Raw genomic sequence first — 18750 nt, 5'->3', positions numbered from 1 at the left:
CTGCTACAAAATGTTTCCAATGATTTAGATGTACACTATGTTCCTGTCCTCTTTGTTCTGAAAGGTATTTGGTCCCAAAGCTGCCGTTTCAGTCTTGTTCAATATCTATGAGAAAGTCTATTCATCACAAGGGTCTCTGAGAATAATAAATGTTGCTGCTGCTATTTGTTTTTGGCAAAGCCTTCTTTGTGCAAGGCAATGCACTTTGGGCTAACTTGAAGTGGTGTGTCCCACTTCTCTTTCTCAATACACTATTGGATTTCAGTGGAGTAAAGAGGCAGGAGGTTCAGCCTGCAGACCCAACTGAAATTGACCATCCCTAATTTAAATTGTGCTTTCACAACAGGACATGATATGAAAGGATAGCTTGATCCTGGTTTGTTTAAACAAAACACCCATTTCCTGGGTGATAAGAGGGATGTCTGGCGATAACACAAATGCAATAGGGTTGGAACTTTCTATAAAAGAAAAAGTGAAAGCTTATAGTTTTGTCATAACTGTGCAAGAAGTGGGCAGGAAGTGAAAGCACATGAAGTCACACAGGTTCATTCACATCAAGGTTCACGTTTACCACAGAAAACATCATTTTCTGCACATACAATGCTATTTTGAAGCACAGTTTATATTTGCTAGGGACTGTAAGACACCATAGGAATTAACACTGCTGTTCACTGAGAACACAGGTACTTTCTTTTGTATTTGTATTTGTACTATAAATCACAGATTAGTAACATGGGCCTTGAGGCCACAAATGGCTCTTGGGACTGTTTTTGTAGCCCTCAATTCTTTCAAACTCTCTAGGCTGCCATTTTTATGTCCACCAAAAAGGCAGAATTGCCAGTTTTGGACTGTATGTCCTATGTCTCCCAGAGTGGCATTAACTTTTAAAAGTATTTAAACTTTTAAATGTACCTTCCCTCAAACATTTTAACACTCAAACACTCCAGTAATTTTTGATGTATAGCAGTGCAGGAGACTTGCAAAATATTTAAACTCTGCAGAATTTCAAGATTCTTACAAGCCACATTCCTGGACTTCATGTGACTTCAAGCCCCTTTCCAGGACTGCAAGATTCTGAAATTTCCCTCAACTTTTTGGTAGTCCTTGTAGCCCCCAATAGGTCCCAGAGGCAGAAACTGGATTGCAGTTGGCCACTTCTGATATAAATAATCATATATTCACAGGAATTGTCCTAAGTGTGATAATGACTGAGATACATGCATATATAAAGTGAATTCACCATGATGCACACATTCTCCCACCTTAACATTTGTCTCTACTGTGCCAGCAGATGCACATTCAGGAGTTTATGTCATTGACTTTGCTCCCGTGATAGAAACGGGATGTAACTTTAAGAAGGCGGATGTTATCACATTTTCTCATCACTGGAGAGTATGCAGCCCATTTTCAACCCAGCCGTCTGCCATCTTGAAAAGATATGAGAGGAGTCTGAGATGCCTAGGTTGCAAACAGGCTGTGTACTCCCCGGCGATGGGGAAATGCAATAAGATCCGCTTTCTTAAAGTTACATCCCACGTCTATCATGGGAGCAAAGCCAAGGTGATAAACTCCTTACATATGAATTTGGCTTTTCCTTCCTACTTCCTTGTTTGTCTGGTAGTAGCTGCTGCAGCCATGTCCATTTCCAACTCCATTTGTACAGACAGCCAAATGTCATATTATTTCCAGACAAAGGGCATTCTTTGAAAAGGGCTTCTGAATCACAGTTTTCTCATGGAAAGTATACTTTCAGTCTCCCCAGTCAACATATTGTCATAGCATGTAATTTCTCATCTCAGCTGGTAGCAACCAATCATTTGAAGCAAGGATAATGAAACATATAATATGACTGTGTCATGTCAGAAATAAAATGAAATGTTGCTTTGCCTGAGGCAATGATTTCACTGGAAGATGGGATGATGTGAACTGAAGATGAGGCTCGGTGGGAAAGATCTGGAACTTTCCACCCTTCACTTTTCTGTCTCTCAAACTGGATAGGCCTTAAGCTATTCATACATAACTGTTGCCATGACTAGTGCACTGAGGCATTTTTTCAGGACTGGCAATTGCAGTTCCTGCTGCTCCACAATCTGTACTACTCTTTCGTACAAGACCTTATATGACACAACCAAAGTGATCCTGAACAGAGTAAATGTTTGAGCTCTATCCTCATTTTGCTCCACTTTCACTGACTGCACTTAAGAGCAATAAGAAACTCTCCTTCCCTTTTCTCCCTTAGGCCTACTTGTTATGTACACAATGTGCTTGAAGGTACTCTCAGAGAACTGAACAGCTCCAGTAGGGTTTCAGGTTATTAAACCAGAGTTATTGGTGTGAACAAAATAATTGCAGTGGGAAACAGATAATGGCATTAAGTCATTACAACTATCTGTGCTACAGACCTTCTTTCAGAATATCTTACTGAGCTGTGCCTGAGGCATTAAGATTTATAGTGCTTTCCTGACACAGTTGCAGAGTGAGCCCAGGTTGAGGGGGGAAATCGTAGTAAAACATGTGCAAATGGAGGGCATGGCTTGAATGTAGCCTTACTTGCTCTAAACTATTAATTTTGCCTAACACATAGCTCAGAACTCTGAAATCCAATGGCAGTTTTGGCAGCAGTGTGAAGTGTTAATCTCTCTTGGACTAGAACCTACTGCTACCACCACTACTAGTCATAGAATTGTTGTGTTAGATTGGGCCTTAGTCATGAGTAAAGAAGACCAGTTGATCAACAAGGCAAGTTAATATTTTGGTAGTTTTTGTTGTAGTGTGCCTTCAAGTCATTTCAGACTTATGGCAACCTTAAGGTGACCCTATTATGGAGTTTTATTTGCAAGATTTGTCCAGATGGGTTTTTGTCTTTGCTTTCATCTGAGCTTGAGATAGTGCAACTTGCCTAAGAGCATCCACTATGTTTCCATGGTGGTGTGGGGATTTGAACTCTGATCTTCCAAGTTATAATCCATCATGCTGGCTTTCTATCACACTGGCTCTCAAAAAAAAAAAAGTATTTTCTTTTTTTTAAAAAACCCTTATTATTGTAAGACACCTACTAGCACGATGTATGTTTCTTTTCCCCTATTCAGCTTTATCATTTTACACCCTTCCTAGGTGCCTGCATTTTCTGCTATAGAAAAGCCTCAAAGGTAAGTGTTATCTCATGACATCTTTCCATTTAAATTGAAGCCAAGTGGCCCAAAGCAGCTTTATTTTGGCCTGTCTGTTTAGGCCCTAAGATGTCTAAACAGAGACTGTTGTACCATGGCCATCATGAAAAGACATGACTCACTAGAAAAGGCAATAGTACTTGGTGAAACAGAAGGCAGTAGGAAAAGAGGAAGACCACATTACAGATAGATAGACTCAATCAAGGAAGCCATGGCCCTGACTCTGCATGACTTGGACAGGGCTGTTGATGACAGGGTGGTTTGGAGATCTCTTTTTCATAGGAATACTATAAGTTGAAGCCAACTTAACATCAGATAACAACAACAACAAAATTTGTAGCAGCAACCTGCCACACCAGCATTCCAGGCACATGAGTAACTCCAGCTTTAAACCTCAGAAATATTAAAGGAATCAGCTGGTTTCTGAGAAGTTGTGGGAAATGACTTTCTTAACCAGAAACTCAAACTATAGAAAGAACTTCAAACATTCAACTACCAATGTACTTTTATTGAACCAAAATAATCCGCAATGCCTTGCTTTTGGACCATATGTAGTTCTACATATTTGAATACCCTGAAACCCAATTACAAACTGAAACAAATAGAACATCTATGCTATTATAACCAATTAAAATATGGACAGATAAAGTGACAGCTTTATGCATTTCCTCTACTTAAATAGCACTTGAAGCAGGCATAGCTGTGTTAGTCTGTTTCAGCATAAAAAGAAATAAATTCTGTAGCATCTTTGAGACTAGCTGAGCAACAAAATAAAACAAACATAGCACATGTTTTCATGGACATAAGTTTTTGTCATCTTAATTTATAAAGGTATCTAATGAGGTGGACTGGAGTAGGTTTGTTTCTATGAAAGGTTATGTTAGAAATGTCTTTTTTTCAGTTAGTCTCTAATACTGCACAGGATTCCTGTATTTTCATATACCACCAGTTATAATTTACATTAAAACAGTTTACATGCATTGGCCTCTATGTGTCCATGCACACACATATGGGTGGTCTAGGAAGAGCAACTGCTGGTGATAAACAGGTCAAAGGTGTCATTATGCATTTTTGTTGCATTCTGTATTTTGTCTGGTCACTATTGAAATGAGTCCTCTGGATTAAATAGTCCCTGGCTTGAAACATCATAATTTTATGTCTGGACTGTATGGAGAAAAGAGCTTATTTAGAAATGGGATGTTTATCTGTATTTCCCAGAATCCCCCAGCCAGCATGACTGGTTGCCAGGGTGGCTTGAGCAGTTTGTGCTGACTTCAGAGAGAAACCAGATCATAAAAGAACCCATCATTCACACTGGACTTCATATGCAGGTGTGGATTTGCATGGGGGAAATTAATTGAAATTCTAATTGACATGGTAATTAGAATGGAACCAGAGCTTAATGCTGAAGCACATGCTTTGCATGCAAAAGGTCTCAGTCCTTGACACCCCCATTTAAAAGATATGATCCAGTTTATAGGAAAGAACATTGTCCCAAATCCTGCAAAGCTACTACTGGCTAGAACATGTAACATTGCCCTACATAGACAAATAGTTCAATGCCATATAAAGTAGCTTCTTGTGTCCCTATAATTATAGCCACTTATGCAGAAAGAACAAAGTGATTGAAAATGTTTCTCCAGTTCTTAGTATTCTTGTTCAGTTTCAAATTTCCCTCCTCAATTCCCATTCTAAGAATTTTGGTCTTTGCAGTAATCCTATTTTGATTTATTTATTTACCAGATTTTCTTAGCTGCTTCTCAAGTTTCTCTCTTCAAAAAATAGCATATGAACAGGAGCACACTTGAGCAGATGGCATAACAGTCATGGCAGCAAGCATGCAAAATAGTTTTTTTAAATCCACTGAAGCCAAAGAAAACATTAATTCAAGTGTAACTTGAAATTTAACTTTGAACAGAAAGGTCTATATGCCTTGTAGAAAAGGGGCTACCTGCACATTGAAAGAAATTCCATCATGTTGGGCAACCATTAAGAAGGCCCTATCTCTTGTTCATGCTGACCTAAAATTCTGAAGAGTGGACGCTCAAAAAGGATACTTGACATAGGTCCAAAACATACTGGAGAAATAACCCAAATTGACTGCTTAAACTGCCCTGGCTCAATGCTAGGGGATTCTGGAAACTGTAGCTTTGTGAGACATTTCACCTTTCCTGTCAGAGAGCTCTGGTGCCACAATAAATTACAGTTCATAGGATTCCCTAGCACTGATCCAGGGCAGTTATTTCTGCAATGTGTTTTGGACCTCAGATATTAGTTTATAGACAAGATGGTATGGCTTGGGATGGTTCTTCAAAGACACTGGTCCCATGGTGTTGAGAGCTTTATGTGTTCAAGAGAATTTATATGTGTGTAACAAGCTTCATGTATAAGATGTTGCTGTACAATATTGCAAATCAAACTACTTCCTGAGTAAGTCTTATCTTCAAATACAATGTTTGATTTAACTCCAACAAAAAAAAAAGGGGGGGTGGATGTCTGAGCAGTCTTTTTTGTTTGTTTTTTGCAAGAAAAATTTGACTACTGCATAATTTTCCATCATTTCAATATAACAGAAGAGACAGAGAACAACTATTCTCTGGATACAGAGTAGGTAATAAAAGGTTAATCCATTTTCCTTATGACTGTTGTAGGACTGAAATAATAGAGATCACACGTGCATTGCTGACAGAATAAATAATTGCTCAGGACCTTTAATTGTGTAAGAAATTGTGGTGAAGAGGAAAACAAACCAAGATGCTTCGAAACATGCCCTTTCAGCATGAGATTTAACCTGCCCCACCTATTTCTCTATCCTGGTTCCCAAGGATTCGCCAGATATTGGATTCAACCACCATGCTGTGCCGTAAAAGCTTCCTTAAACATGACATTTAGAAAGTAAATATTGTACTGTATTATGTGTCATTTGCAACTTCAGGCAGGATTTGCTAAACTATATTTTTTATCTAACATAAGTAAATCCCAGCTGTAAATAGGCGTTAAGTTCTACAGGAGTTAAAGGTGAACTGGAACTGGCTTTAGATTATTAGGTTTTATACTTAGATAACTTAAACATGTTGTCTGGTGGACTACCCCATCCTTTTCTTTTAGGATAGAGGGGTCAAAGCTTCAGTGCTCCTGTGCTAATGTTGGTGAACCACTACTGCTTCCATGCTACACTATTATTTAAGGCTGATGGGAACTGGAATTCAATAACATCTTCAGGGACATAGATCCCACAGTCCTCTGTAAAGGATAAATCAAACCATACTTAGGAACAGCTTTTAGAAAGTCCTTCAACTGTTAGCAAATCTGAACATTTTCATTCCAGGGCTAGGAATTTATGTTAGGATTTTTAATTTTTAGTGGTAGAGGGCATGGTTTATGGTGTACACAGTTTCAATAAATGCATGGTTGGAGAAGTTACTTTTGGGGCCACAGCACCCAGATTTCCCAGATTAACATGGTAGCAGTACTCCTAAAAGGAACATTATTATTATTATTATTATTATTATTGTTTAGTTTATAGCGCTGTAAATGTACACAGCGCTGTACATACAAATGATCAAATCAATAAAAATGAAACCTGCCAATGGCGTACAATCTACAAAATACATATAAAACAATAGGTAATAATATAAGATAGAATTGGTTAAAATAAGCAGGCAATAATTAAAAACATTAACATTAACTATCCAATCAAATATCAGATAGATAATCACACAGTGCCTGGGAATGCTTTTCTGAACAGGATAGTCTTTAACTCAGATTTAAAGGTGGTCAATGAAGTGATGACCCGTGTTCGTGGGGGAAGAAGGTTCCAGGAGTGAGGGGCAGCAAGTAAGAAGGGGTGAATCCGGGACGGAGCAGTGGAGATCCTAGGCTGGGACAGCAGACCTTGACTACTAGAACGGAGGGTATGAGTGGGAATGTAAGGAGAAAGAAGTTCAGATAAATAAAGAGAGGCCAGCCCACGCAGGGCTTTAAAGGTCAACAACAGAAGTTTATACTGAATATGGAAGGGAAAAGGGAGCCAGTGAAGGGATGATAATAAAGGAGAAAGCCGTGTATATTGCTTGTCAGACCTCACCATCTTACACTGCTTCCTGAAGGTACAACAAGGCAAGACTAGTAGCCAGGAAAATCTACTACAAAACAGACCAAAAGCAATTTAAAAAAAAAAAAAAGACAAAAATAGTGCTTCTTTTAGTTTCTCCTAGGATGGACTAAGCTCTCACCGTTCACTACTCAGAGAAGGGGGTAGTTAATAGTTTAATAAGAGTTAAAATACAGTACATACACTGACTCATGGATAAGTCGACCCAGGTTTTTTGAGTTGATTTTTGACTAAAAGTTTTAGACTTATACATGAGTATGTATATACAGTGCGCCTGCGTCATACGTGAGTGCAATATACATGGCTTTCAGCATATGCTGAAAGCTGCGCCAGAAACAATAATGGTGTGTGAGCCCATGGTGTGCGCATGTCACCATGCTACTGTGGGCATGAGCCTCATTGCTTTAAATGGTGCTCAGTCATACGCGGAATTTCCCTTATGCAGCGGGGTCTGGAATGGATCCCCCGCATAAGGAAAGGGCCAACTATACTCATTTACAGTCCATGGCTGAGATCACTCAGATGCATAATCAAACATCTACAACCACTTTTGGAAAATAGAATGGACTCTGGCAGGCCTTTATTTCCTTACAGACAGCCTTCTAATTTCCTAACTCATCTAACAAGAGGACACATGACATAGATGGAAATACAGGAACTAAACTCTGGTACCAAAAGGAAACTTTCAGCTTCCATTCATCATAATGCTTTATTTACATCTTTTATACCCTGAGTATTTGATCCCACACTGGAAGAAAGACAAGATATAAGTACAATAAATAATAAGACGTCTGAAGGAAGGAATCAGAGAAAGAGGCTGGAACCAAGAAAATTATGAAAGAGAATATTCTCTGTCTTCCACTCACACATGAAAAAGCACACATGATGGCAACATAATAAATCTTATGCATGACCCACCCTTAGTCGTTTTGAGCCCTTCTGAGTAGGGATGGAAAAGGTATTTGAAAATATTTGAAAAATTGTTGAAAAACATATATTTTGAGTGTTGAGAAACCCTGACAACAAGAAGCTTGCTCTGACGAGAATGTCTGCAGTTCAGGAGTATTTCTGTGCAAATTTTGCAGTTTTTTTGCACAGAAAATAGCATTTTCTGCATTGAAATATGCAGCAATATTAATTTCTGAACAGAAAATACTGTAATAGGCACTTATCCTATGTAACCTTTCATCACTAGGGGTGAGTAATCAAAAATGCACAGGAATTGGACAGGAATTTTGAGTCAGATAGCTACATAGTATACTACTCTGGAAATAAAAAGACAAGAAGAAACAGTAGTAGTAGTAGTAGTAGTAGTAGAGGATTTACATAAATTCAAACTAGATGATGAGGAAATTGGAATAGTTAAAAAAGAAAATTCCCATATGTTCATCCAGTCTTTGATCAGAATGGAGATTGCAGTCAAGAACTCAAAAGAAAATTAGGAATGGGAATGGCAGCTATGAAATAAGTAAACAAGTTTCTAAAGTGCAAAGATATAAAACTGAACACTAAGGTTAGGATTGTCCAAGTCATGGTATTTCCTATCACCATGTACAAATGTGAGAGATGGACAGTGAAGAAAGCTGATAGAAAGAAAATCAATTCATTTGAGACGTGGTGTTGGAGAAAAATGCTGAGGATACCATGAATGGACCTAAAGACAAATAAATGGGTCCTAGAACTTACTCTTCCTGGAAGCGAAGATTAATAAATTGAGGCTTTTGTACTTTGACCACACCATGAGAAGGCATGACTCACTAGAAAAGGTAATAATGCAAGGAAATGTGGAGGGGAATAGAAAGAGAGGGAAACCATATACCAGATGCATAGACTCATTCAAAAAAAATCATGGGCCCGAGCCTGCCGAACTCGAGAAGAATGGATGAGGATGGAGGGATGTCTCATTCACAGGGTCACTATGGCTCAAAGGCAGGCTTGAAGGCAGTTAATAACCTAAACAAAATTTTGCATATAGTTGATTTACACAGGACATATCATTTTGTCATAATTTACTTGGGGAACAGATAAACTGTGTTATTAGGTAGCACTCCAGAAGTGGAGAGCAAGGGTATCAGTTAGAAGCTGGGGAATGAAAACTGACAGGGGGCATGGAGAAGAGTAATCTGGATTCACAAAAATGAGGAAATCTTAGAGATGGCTTGAATATCTCTCACAAAGTGAGTGACTGATGTTGTTTCCAATGGCTGCAGAATGTTTGCTGTCCGCCTTATTTAGGTAGGCTGATTGTTCAGTGCAAACAGCTTGGGTGTACTGAGCCTCTCCCCAAACACACCAGACCTGCTAGTTTCTCTGAGGGAGACTCAACATATTTTCTGTGCAGAATACAGCATGTTCTGCACAAAAATAATAAGATGTTTGCATCAAAATATTGTTTGCCATGAAGAAAATGCTGCTTCTGTGCAAAAAGACCCATATGTGAATTTTGTGCAGAATGAGTGCCTAAATTGTAAATAGCCTTTGAAAACTATGGTTTTCAAAAACTTTCTAACTGCGGAAAAATATTTCTGAAATTACTCATTGCTACCTTCAAGAACAAAATCTCAGGGAAGAATTACATCCCTACTTCTGAGTCATTGCTGCCATTTCTTGTCACCATGTCATAATCAGATCTCTCTTCTGTCCATCATACATTTTGGTCAGCAGGACTGAGCAACTGCTCTAGGGGTGAATATCTTTTTTCCAGTTGGCCCAGTGCTGCAGGGCTGTGCTTTTTGTTGTGCATGCTGTTTAAAAAGTTGAAAATACATAAACATTAGCTAAATATATGTGAAATAGGCTAAAGCTTAGTTGAAACTAAAGTACTTTATTCAATATTAACGGAATTCATTAAAATCTTCCACTCATTAATAATCAAAAGGCTGAAAATATATTGATTTTTAATGAATATGATATAGGCCATTGATAATAACCTTAAAGGATCTAAAAAATTAACTGTGGCCTGTTACAGACTGCCAAAATAAAGCTGCTTCAGGTCTCTTTGGAGATATGCTATTTAAATGCTGCATGCATCCTAAGAATCCAGAAGCTGCACCAAAGCTGCACTCCAGTGCTTAGGAATGAAGTGTGGCTTTGGCGTGACCTCCGGACTCTTAGGACCCATGCATCATTTAAATAGCATACCTCCAAAGAGACCCGAAGCAGCTTTATTTTGGCAGTCTGTAACAGGCCTATGAAATTAGCTGTAGTGCATTTAGCTGTTTGCTGCAGTCAACCATGCTGTCAAGTTTTTAAAAAAAAATTTAAAAAATCAGGATTTACAAAAGAGAAATAAAGCAGGGCTTTGGTACCACAGGGAGCCCTTACTTTGCACTTTGTCTACCCAGCACATGGGACAGGTGTGCTAAAACACCCAGAAGCCCCACAAACCACTACCAATGAACAATTTTGAACTTCATCTGCTTGAAGCTGCAGCTAGCATGACCACTAGCCAGCCAGGGAATTTGGGAGTTGACGTGTATAATACTGTGAATGTCCAAGGCTGTGAACCACTCTTCTAGAAAACATCAGTTTGTCTGCTACTAATCTAAAGTATAGAAACAGTATGTACAGTACTAAAATGCTGCATCTTAGATGATATGGAAAGTATTTCTAGGTTTAGAACACAGCCAAGTTCCAACATCATATATCTTATGCTGGACTACCAAATCTGTCCTCACCAGACATTGCTAGAGTATGCCCCAATGGTTATATAGTGGCTATTCCTGATATTCAGGGAGTACACTGACCCAGTCTCATTTCTCAGCAATAGAACTGCAGCTGAATGCTGCCTAGATGTTTCCCACCCTCTCTGGCTATTAAATGGTTGCGTATTCTAGTGCTGGGAAGCTGTTTTCCACTGAAGGTATTATGTAAGGAGGTACCAAACAACTCCGTTTATAATTTCTTCAATATTATGTATGCTGGCCAAACCCCAGGTCACCAACAGGATTCCAGCTTAAATGTCCACCTAGTCTAGTTTCCTATTTCTCACAATGACCAACAAAAATCTCAAGCATATGCATTTATTGTTCCCTCCCTGCCTCTTGGAAGTTCATTAGCAGTAAATAAGCACTATAGTATCCTGTCATGCATGCTCCCTCACAATTGGCATCCTATTTCTTATGCATATAGCCATTATGAAGAGTGACCATTAATAGTTTTGCTCTGCATGAGTTTCCCTGTTTTACCTTTAAAGCCCTCTGGCTAGTGTCCATCAGCACATTTTTTTTCACTGTGAATTTTATAAACTCATCCTGTGCCCTCTGGGCTAGAGATATCCTGTGCTTCTAACTGCTCGCCTAAATTAGACATGACTGTTAACAAATTAGGTTAAACATTTCTAGTCTCCAGGAGCAGCAATGCTGTAGAATAGCTACTTTTCCTATTAAATCCCACCTTATCCTTTGTGTAAGTAAAGACATACTGCAGCAAACTTTAACTGTACTAACATCATCCTACTTATATCAAAGTGTCTCTTGCTATACTGTGATCTGTAAAGTTTCATCTCATACTGTATGAATTCAAATAACTCACAGCTCTATGAAATGGGCAAATCTGTGCAACATTTTGCTAACAGGGCTATAATGCATTTTTGTAGCTGGTATCTAATGAATGAATGATCTTTGAAAAATCAGAAGACTGAAAAATAGGCCTTTGAAATAGACCTTTGGATTTGACTGACATTGTTAACACTTGATACACACAAAATATCCAGCTCAGTGAAGATGTAAAATATGTTTATTATGTCACAAAACTTAACTATTTGTCATCAAACAATTTTTCTGTAAGTTTGCAAAAAAAAATTTTTTTTTACACTTGGGACTTATAGTAATAGAAGCCATAGAACCATGGAAACAGTTCAGAATCAAAATATATCAACATATTGCATTTGTTGTTGCTGCTGCTGCTGCTGCTGTCAAGTAAGTTTTGACTTACGATGATGCTGTGAAGGGGAGACGTCCATGGCCTCTGGTCATCAACATCACCTCTTGCAAATTCAGGGTCATGGCCTCCTTGACTGAATCTATCCACCTGCAATATGATCTTCCTTTTTTCCCCCTACGGCCTTCTACTCAACCAAACATCATAATCAACTCCAGTGAATCATGCCATTTCATGATATGTCCAAAGCCTTAGTTTAGTTGTTTTACCTTCTAAAGAGAGTTCAGTCTGAAAATGCTCTAAGCCCCACTTGTTTGTTTTTGGCAGTCTGTGGTATCAGCAGAACTTTTCTCCAGCATCACATTTCAAATGAGTTGATTTTCTTCCTGTCAGTCTCCACTGTCCAGCTTTCCTAATAAAACATAGGAATTGTAACTACTATATCAAGGAAACACAGCTTAAAAGTTAGTACAGCATAACAGCAAGTTATGGAATATGACAAAGTCAATTGCACTTTAAATCTCTCTCTCTCTCTCTCTCTCTCTCTCTCTCTCTCTCTCTCTCTCTCCACACAAACACACACACACACACACACATTTCTACATACATAACAATATAACAATTTATATATTAAATTTAACACACATGCAGTCTCCCAGATATTCCATATATCAAATGAGATGCCAATGCAGGACTTGATTCTTATGCCTGCGCTGCTCATTATTACTACAATCTTAAAGCCTTATATAATAATAATAATACAATAGAATCAAATATAAGATAGAAATTAGAGTACAAAGAATTTACCCCTTTGTTCCTCCTTAAACACACAACTGAAAGAACCACCTAATTCAAAGTGAGAAGGCCCTTCAACATAACTCACATTCTCCTTTTATTATCTGGTGCTGTAAGACCTTTGGATATGAGGGGATATATAAATATTTAAATAAATGGATGAATAAATATCATGACAAGTAGAGCATCCAACCAGACAAGTTCATGTGATGCTGGGAGTCAAGTGACATTTTATTATGCTGGTCCTGAGGTGTTAAGCATTATATAAATAAACACCAAAGACTTGAATATGTCCCAGTATAGTATATATATATATATAAAAATCAGGTTAACAATAAAATCCAGTTAAGTTTTTAGAATTTCTGACTTTCCAGGTCTCTGTGTGTTCTGTATTGATACTCATAACTACTCTGAAAAGGTGCTGTTGTGCTATTGACAAGCATGAGGCCTTCCAATAATCATCTGGTTGAGTTAGGGCATTCTGTTCATTGTAGAAAGAAAATGACAGGTTTGATGAGCTTTTGATTTGATCCAGCAGGACTCTTCTTCATTATCGTAACCATCCTCAGTCAAATTAACTCGCATTTCATGTGAATTCTGTCACCTGAAGAAATGATCAAAGTAAGCACATTTGCATGTCTCTGTATATATTCCAGACTCTCCTGCCTCACTTCTGTCAGTCATATGAACGCAAGGATGCAAGCCTTTTTCCATTCCTGCCAATATGTTTGGGAGCAAAAGGACTGCTCAGCAAGACAGAGTTCAATTATGTTCTTTCCAGTGTTTCTGCAAACTAAGCGTCTGGTTAGTCTCTGTAGTTCTATTTCCCCATTTCCTTGACTATCTCCCAGTGGATTTTTTGCACTTGTTGGCAGACAGCATCACATAAAACACAGTCATTGTAGGTGACCTATATAGTGACACAAATCTATTTGGTTCTTTAATTCACTGCCAAATAAAGCTGTTATCATCTTGGAATGGATAAAGGGAACTAGGCCAAATGGTGATAAAGCCTCAGGGATGAAATGAGATTAAACCAATGCGAACTTACCTTGCTGTTTTGTAATTATGCATGCACTGGTCAGCTGTATTTACTGTCTATCTAATCATGTGTCTAGGGGCCAATTAAATGGGGCTAATGTCAGCAACATAAGCAAGCCACCAAAAAGAATGCGGGGCATATTCTTTAGAACTTCTTCTGCCAAATGAGGATACATAATTGATTGAGAAAGTTAAAGTTTTAGTGATCAAATATTTGAAAAGTAAAATATTACACTGTCCAAATAATTTCCTAAATAAAACCATAGTTCAAATATATACAAGTTCTAAGAAATGTTCCCAATATATTAACCTTTTAAAAAAGATCTTATTTTGCATTCAACATATATTTGCGAGCAAAGCTATGTGTCTTGCCACTTGTCCAGCAATAGTAGTACAGGCTGGTGTTTTATGCTTCAGTTCATAGTCAATGACATTTTAAAATTACATGCATTTAACTTTATTACCCTATGCAATACAAACTATTTCTACTAGCAGCATGCAAGGGTTGGATTGTGGAAACTTGGATTAACATAGGTGTATACACATGGAGGTCCCTTGTTAGCCTTGGGGCCTGGACAGACAGGCCAAAATAAAGCTGCTTCGGGTCACTTTGGAGGGATGCTGTTTAAATGATGCATGAGTCCTAAGAGGCTGGAAACCATGCCAAAGCCACGCTCCAGTCCTAAGGACTGCAGCACTGCTTTGGTGCAGCTTCTGGCTTCTTAAGATATGCGTGTCATTTAAACAGCATACCCGAAGCAGCTTTATTTTGGCCTGTCTGTTTGGGCCCTTGGATAATTTTCTAGTTTTCAGTTTATATCAGGGGATATTATGGAAATAAATGGGATAATGACTTATGAATTCACATTCTACTCAAGACTCTTTGAAGGAAAGTGGGATAAAAAGACTCCTCCAGGGGGAAAGAAGCCAAACATATTCTTCAGAATCCATTCCTGAGCAGAACCTTCTTTTCTACATTTTGCAAACATGTTCAGCAATAGCTTTCTGAATATTCCTGACCAAAAATAAAGTGAAATGTAATTTGTTTAAGTTTCCCACTGTCTCAATTGCCCTCCATTGTTTTCACTGGAAGGCGAGTGATGGCAACTGACAGTGAAAAATACCACTATTATATGAAGTACTTTGGCCAGAATCTTATTGATAATCCCAACTAGAACATGCCAAATGAATCAGTGAGATTTACCTATGTGTCATCTCATCAGACAACAATTAATTCAGTGGTTCTGCTCTAGCTAGGATCCAGGTCATAGACTGATAGAGACTGTGTGGCCACTGACATATTTCAAAGAGTCAGATAGGGAGAGAAATCCACCACGGTTTCAGCACTGGAGTATGACTCTGGAGTCCATCATTTGAATTTCTGCCTGGTTTGAAAACCTACTAGATATAAATTATATATACATTTTCTTGTCATGTCCATGTCTGCCTAGCTGACTAGGGTGTCTATGTATTTATGCAATCCATTGTCGGTAATTAAGCCATCGATCTAAATATGAGGCATGTGTCATTTTGTTTTACTGTCATTAAGACAACCTGTTGTAGAGGCTGAGTCTTAGGGCAAGCCTTGGAAACGCCTCATGAATTTCTTAAGAGTCTTAAAAGAACTGCATGGAGGAAAAGCTGAAATTTGGTCCTTTCATGGCTTAATGGAAATCAATGAAAGATGTCAATAATAGTACCTGCGTTACATGGTCCTTATAGTACTGCCCTTAGGTAGTTTGTCCTAACGTGACTCCTTTCTCAGTGTCCGCGAAAAGGAAATAAAGAATTTAGACATTGATTTCTGTACTGCAGGGGTGTCCCTAGCAGGGATACAGAAAGCACAGTTAATTCTTGCAGAAATTCCTTTTGGCATAATAAGCAGGTTGTGATGAGAGGAACACACCAAAGCTTAATGTACTTGGGTTCTCTTTAGCTTCTTTCATGATTAGCTCAGGTTGTACCAAGGAATCAATAATCTGTCACTGTCTTAGTTCCTAAGAGTATCATAAAGATAACCTGAACAATAGCAATGTTGCATATCCCAGGCAGCTTTCTAAATCTGGCAATTGTTATGCAGGGCTGGATTAACCAATCCACTAAGGACAGAAATATAAGTCTGAGTCAGGAATGAAGTGGCTTTATGGCTAGAGCATAATGTCCTATTACAGTGTAATTACCTGAGACTTGATCCTTGACTCTCTGTAGAACTAGTTTGATAGAGCAGGTCTTAATGGCATCATCAGAATGTTATTCTTAGTTTCCAATGCTGAGAAGAGATTTATTTAAATTACTATGAGTTTGAAAATAATTCCACTTTTTCTCTCTCTCATGGAATGCTAGAAATTATTACTCTATGATGAAACTGAAGGTAAAGATTTTTAACAGAACATTCTTCACCATCAAACAACAGTTCCCATCATTCTGTGGTAGACCATGACAATTAATATTTTGAAGAAAAAAAGGTAATTGTAGTGAAGCTAAGGCCTTCTCTGTATGGGCGAAAATCTCTGTTCCCACCTGGATGCTAGTGCTGTCTGTATGCAGCAAGGTGACTTCCAGTGAAATACTGTGGGGTTCTCCTGTTAACCCAGTTCTGCCCCAGAGATAGCAAAGCCCCAGGAAGCCCCAGTGTTTCCCCAAAATCCTGGGTTAGCATGGGTTTTGTGGCATGCAAACAGCTGGATTGGGTCCAAATTGGGCCAGGCCACTGTTCACATGTCAAGCACCATACAGTTCCCCTTATCCACTGCTTAGTGCAGGGAAAGGGAAATGTCCTGTCTCCAGAACCACAGCCACACTTCTGTACTTTCAGGAGCTCCATGTACTGGTCCCCCACCCATGCAACCAATGAAAAGAGTAGAGAGACCCCCTCATCACATGGCTGGGGCCTAAGACATCTGAGGTTGCTTGTAGATGGAGGACCCCAATGCTACCAACCCACAAAGCCTTGTGGAAATATTCTATCCTGTCTTATTCAAGATTCCATTCCTCTCACCAGGTGTCATGTGCTGCAGACTGCTGGATCTGAGATGAGTGTCTGGGATAGAATAAAGATTCTGCTGCACTACTGTTCACCCTGCTGATCAACAGGCTTCCATCTTGAGCTAGCTGAGTTGGTCTGGTCACTGTTGCTAGAGGCCCTTAAGTCTATCTTACTGAAGAGGCTCTATCAGGAGTAGGTTGTCAGGACTTCATTTCATTTATGGCAACTGCGGGTCTTCTTGAAGTAGTATTTTGTACCATTCAAAATACAAGTAGCTCCTTCCTTCACAGACTGCCGAATATTACTGACTAGAGTTCACATCAACTATGATTCAGTTTCTGTTCAAGAATCTAAGGATGCATCTGCACAGCAGAAATAATGCAGTTTGACACCACCTTAACTGTCATTGCTCAATGCGATGGAATTTTGGGATTTGTGGTTTTGTGACATATTTAGATTACTGTCAGAGAGCTGTGGTGCCACAGCCACCTACAAATCCCAGGATTCTATAACATAGAGCCATGGCAGTTGAAGCAGTGTGAAACTGCATTATTTCAGAAGTGCAGATACAGCCTATTTGATAATGTGTTATGCATAAAGTAGTGTTACTTTTTGCAACTATGCAATTGTAATTCTCTATCCATCCATCTAGACAGATACAAATCTCCTTAACAATATTTGTGGCAATTAAAAAGGTGGAAGAAATCATAGGAAAACTCCATATGGTTGTGAGTCGAAGATGTCATGTGGACACACACACACCCAGTAAAATTATCTGAATGAGTCAGGCAGTTGGCAGAATAAAAGACTAATCCGAAAACACCCTGAGATATTTTTATTGCATTCCAGTACATATTTTAAAAGTATGGCCTTGTGTGCATTGGGGTTGGAATTCCTCTAAGGACAGAGAGCTCTTTGCTCCTCTAGGCTTGCAGGAAGCAGAAATAACCAGGATCAGGGAAGGTGGGGGATATATGAAGGTGAAGGCCACTTCCACATTTCATCTAATCCCTAAGACAGAGAGAGCTTTTGGGGAAATCAAGGTATGTTGGGGACAGGCAACAGAAAGCTGGCACTTCTTCTCTAGGCTGGACCTTAATTCAAGACAGAGAAGTATTTGGACGTAAATGTCACCTCTTATTTGAGGAAGGATTTTACAAGCGCCTCACTTCCCAGCCATTGCTTATCTGAGAATGGCTCAGGAGAACCTTAATATCTTGATTAAAATCAGGGAAGTAAGGGCAAAGAAAGGTCAGGAAATACTTGGAACTTCCTACAGGGAAAGCTTATTGTGTGGTCTCATGTTTAGTTCAATGTTCAACATTTCAAATAATCTGTGTTCACATTCCCTTTGAGAGGAAATTGATTGGTTGAATACGTAAGCCTCTTAACATGGTTTCTTGTGATATCCCAGGTTATGACAGTGACAAAATGAAAGTTCTGGTTCATTGCCAGAGATTATGCAACTGGGAAAATACACTGTAGCTCATTACTCATTTCTCCCAACAGGTGAAATATCTCTTCATTACTCCACTGTTCCTTATTGAAAGGAGCATTAAGAAAAATGAGTGCTTTTGTATGAAGCTTCACAATGTAAATTTGTCATGGGGTAAATCAGATGTATGAGCATCCCTTGGCTATGGAAGCTTTCAAAGCTTTTTCTAGAGGCAGCATTCCTAACATTGCATTGGCTATAAATTCCTATCAGTGTTTTGGAAGGCTGATGTGCACTGCAGAAATAATGCAGTTTACACCACTTTAAC

General features: G+C 38.8%; 1 long non-coding RNA gene across 1 annotated transcript in view; it reads right to left on the bottom strand.

Moving 5' to 3' along the window:
• Window positions 1-16193: 16193 nt before the first annotated feature.
• The window catches only part of LOC149312344 (uncharacterized), a 29606-nt gene continuing 27049 nt past the window's right edge, over window positions 16194-18750 (bottom strand). Inside the window, exon 3 of the long non-coding RNA XR_016281402.1 lies at window positions 16194-16270. This is a non-coding gene — a long non-coding RNA (uncharacterized LOC149312344). The remainder of the gene's footprint in view (window positions 16271-18750) is intronic.

This window comes from Sceloporus occidentalis, unplaced genomic scaffold (genome assembly GCF_023333645.1).
Source record: "Sceloporus occidentalis isolate IW3139 unplaced genomic scaffold, rSceOcc1.0.p SCAF_5, whole genome shotgun sequence".
NCBI classification, from domain to species: domain Eukaryota; kingdom Metazoa; phylum Chordata; class Lepidosauria; order Squamata; family Phrynosomatidae; genus Sceloporus; species Sceloporus occidentalis.
Note: the sequence above shows the minus strand (reverse complement) of the source record. Positions and strands in the feature narration are given on the sequence as shown.